The sequence below is a fragment of the Aythya ferina genome (assembly GCF_964211825.1).
Source record: "Aythya ferina genome assembly, chromosome: 15".
Lineage (NCBI taxonomy): Eukaryota > Metazoa > Chordata > Aves > Anseriformes > Anatidae > Aythya > Aythya ferina.
This window is the reverse complement of record NC_140314.1, coordinates 202,177-205,658: the sequence shown is the minus strand read 5'-3', so window position 1 is coordinate 205,658 and position 3,482 is coordinate 202,177.

Genomic DNA, 3,482 nt, shown 5'->3' with positions numbered 1-3,482 from the left:
CACCAGAGTTTAGAATTGCACTATTTAAAAATAATTGGGCAGTGGGTCTTGATCTTCATTATCCTGAATAGCTGTAACTTTTTATTTTGCAGAAACTAAGCCCCATGTACTGCTTTGATTTTAACCTAAGTGTATTCCAAGGTTAGTTGGCTGGGATGATCTAAGGGAAAAAGGTGAAAAGCAAGAATAATACAACCAAGGTTTCATCATAAAACAGGCCAGGCCCACTGCCTCTTCAGGGATTTTATTTTTTCTCCAGAATTGGCTAGTCTTTTGCCTGTCTGCTTAGCAGGTACAGCCTTTCTGAGCTCAGTTTCTGGAGTTTTACTTTCTGCCTTAGAGACATAAAACCTTATATATGGTTGATTACCCACCAAGCAGATTCCTGGAGTCTTAGTCGCATCTCCTAAGTTTAAAGGTCTCAGCAGTTGTAGCAAGCATACAGAGAAGTGTACATGTACATCTATGCTAACTGGCACATGTATACCTACAGTTGTTCACATTCATTCACTGCTTCTCTTTGGGAATGAGTCACATGTTTCTGTTGACTATTAGCAGTGACTAGTTTTATCAGTGCAAAGTAAGCTTTCATTTATAAGTAAAAAAGTAGACTGACTAACTCTTCCCCAGAAAATACGTGCTAAGCCAGAGAACTATTGTGGGAAGTCTTCATTTGCGAGAAAAGCAGCAAAAGAATGAAGTGTCCACAGCCAGCTTGGGAGACAGCCATAGAAGGTGCCAGCAATGGTTTGTTTTCAGTGTGGTAAGCACAGGGATTTTCTGATATCTGAAAAATATATCCCTTTTCTGGTCCTTTGTGCTTTTATCTTGTAAAGACAATATTCAAGGGTGCTTTTTATATTATACCACAATCTAATGGCAAGAAAAGAACCTGATCAGTTGCCATAATCTCCTATGCAGAAGAAAATATGTAAAACAAGACCACATGCCTGCAGGATTTTGGTGATTCCCAAGCTTTTAGACCCCTTTTTAGACCAAGCTTTTAGTCTGGCTTAATGCAGCATTCCCAAGTTTCAAATCTTCAGAATCAGAGGGATGTTTCCTAAAATTGTCAAATCAATTGTATCATAAATCTCTCATATCTAGACAGCCCTTGCATACAAATGTGTCTGCACAGAAAATGAAGCAGTTTCATGAAGTCTTGTTTACTTAAAAAGATATTCTAAATTAGTAATACATGCAAAAGGATAAAGGGAATAGTTGTAATCAGATATGAGCATAAGGAGCAGCAGGTCGGGCTATGGAAGGGAGAACATAAAACTTAACGAGATAGAGAACCAAAAGCAAATAGAGACTGAATGTAGTGTCTTTTTCTATCACCACAGGCCCCTCCAGACCAGCATAAGCCCTCATTTGAGGGGAGAATGTATGCTCTTTCACAGAGCCATCCACATTTTCACTAATGCATACATTCTTCTAGCCAATAAAATCACCAAAAATTAAAAATAGTCATTTTAATCTTCAGTAATTTAATCTAATCTACAGATCTGTTCCTGCTAGAGGCACTGCTGAAATTCTGAAGAGAGAAGCACTAATCAAGAACAGAGATCTAAACTATCAGTTTTAAAGCAAGAACTGTAGTATTTGATGACATACATATTTTTGTGCTGGTGATAGTATTTGGTAAAGAGGAGGGGTTGTTCTTTTTATGCTAGAAAAGGGAGTTAACACACAAGGGGGGAGGGGTGCTTTTTTGTTTTTAACAGCATGCAAACCAGGGATTAAGTTGCAACACAAACTACAATGCTTGGATTGCTTCTTCCTTGACATTCATGAATAGAGCAAGTTAATTGGCAAAATCTTAAAGCCCTGTGTTAAGCCTTATCGTTTTAGGACTGTTGGACAGATTGCTTTGATCTACACACTTCTGATCTTCACTGCATATTGCAGTGAAGCACAGAAACTGCTGCAGCAATGTCAACGCTAGACATTGTGTGTCCACAGTCCAGTATTATGCAGTGTGTCTAGAAGCAGTATAGTTATATTAATTTGATACTGCAGACCCAAAACTATATGGCTTTCTGAGCCAAGCTGACTGATACGATGTCTAATACAGGCAGTGCCAGAGTTGTACTCTCCAGACAGCTCTAAATAAAGCATCCGTTTAAAACAGAAATTGGGGCATTGGTGTGGACAACTTAAGACTTTTTCATAACATGCTTTCACATTCAAAAACAGACAATAAGTATCTTCAGAATGAGATTCAGAGTACTAGAGAAAAAAATTACAAATGCTTTCACATAAATCAATAGCATGCCTCACTTGGTTTCTGTGTAGAACTGGTTACCTCATCTTTGCAATGAGATCACAGGTTTTAGTAGCTTGCACAGTAGTTTTCCACAGCTATTGCAGTAGGAGGTGCAACAGTGCCAAACATATAGGTACTACAACATTTTGACTCCTAATACCAGTTTCTTCTTTTAAAAGATTGTATATGCTATGTAGAGACTGTTGAACCCTCACATCACTTTCTCTTACATTCATGCCCTAAAATCATGAGGAAATGGCCTCGAGTTGTACTAGGGAAGGTTTAGGTTAGATACCAGGAAGAGTTTCCTCATCAAGCATTGGAACAGGCTGCACAGGGAAGTGGTGCGGTCCCCATCCCTGGTGGTATTTTAAGAGATGTGTGAACTGTCTGAACACTGAGGGACATAGTTTAGTGATGGGACTTGGCAGGTCAGGTTGATGATGGAAGATCTTTTCCCACCTAGATGATTCTGTGGTTTTATGCCTCTCATAACTTCTGATGTTTGTTATATTCAAAGTTTTCCTACTACTGCAACAAGGTTGTTAGCATTTGCAAATTGTGTATTAAAAAATAATATATCTCTTTGGGTTTAATACCATACATGTGATTTTCACCTGTGCAGTCAGTTATGAAAATGCTTTCTGTAGCCACAAGATTCAGAACACTGATGGAATACATTTCTCTGTAAAGAAAATTGCTGTGTGCCATCTGTCTTAGCATCACGGCCTTAAGAGTACCAATAGGCCTTGTCACCTGGGACCCCTACCCCGCATCCTTGGCTCATCACCTGGAAGATCCATTTAGCTTTCATTTAGGTCTATGTTTGTCTGCAATTCTGTCTCCATGTCATTTCCTGGATGGCCTCTGGGCCTGGGATATAAGTACATTTGTAGTGGGTTTACGTGGCAAGGTTTTGGTAGCAGGGGGCTATAGGGGTGGTTTCTGTGAGAAAGATCTAGAAGCTGCCCCATGTTTGGGAAGGGCCCCATTGTTTTCAGAGCTGAGCCAATAAGCGATGTTGTTTTGCGCCTCTGTGAGAGCATATTTAAGACAGGGAAAAAATGCTGCGCCACACAGCAGCCGGGAGAGTCAAGGGAGTGAGAAACAGCCTGCAGGTGCCAAGGTCAGTGTAGAGGGAGGGGGAGAGGTGCTCCAGGCGCCGGAGCAGAAGTCCCCTGTGGCCTGTGGTGAGGACCATGGTGAAGCAGGA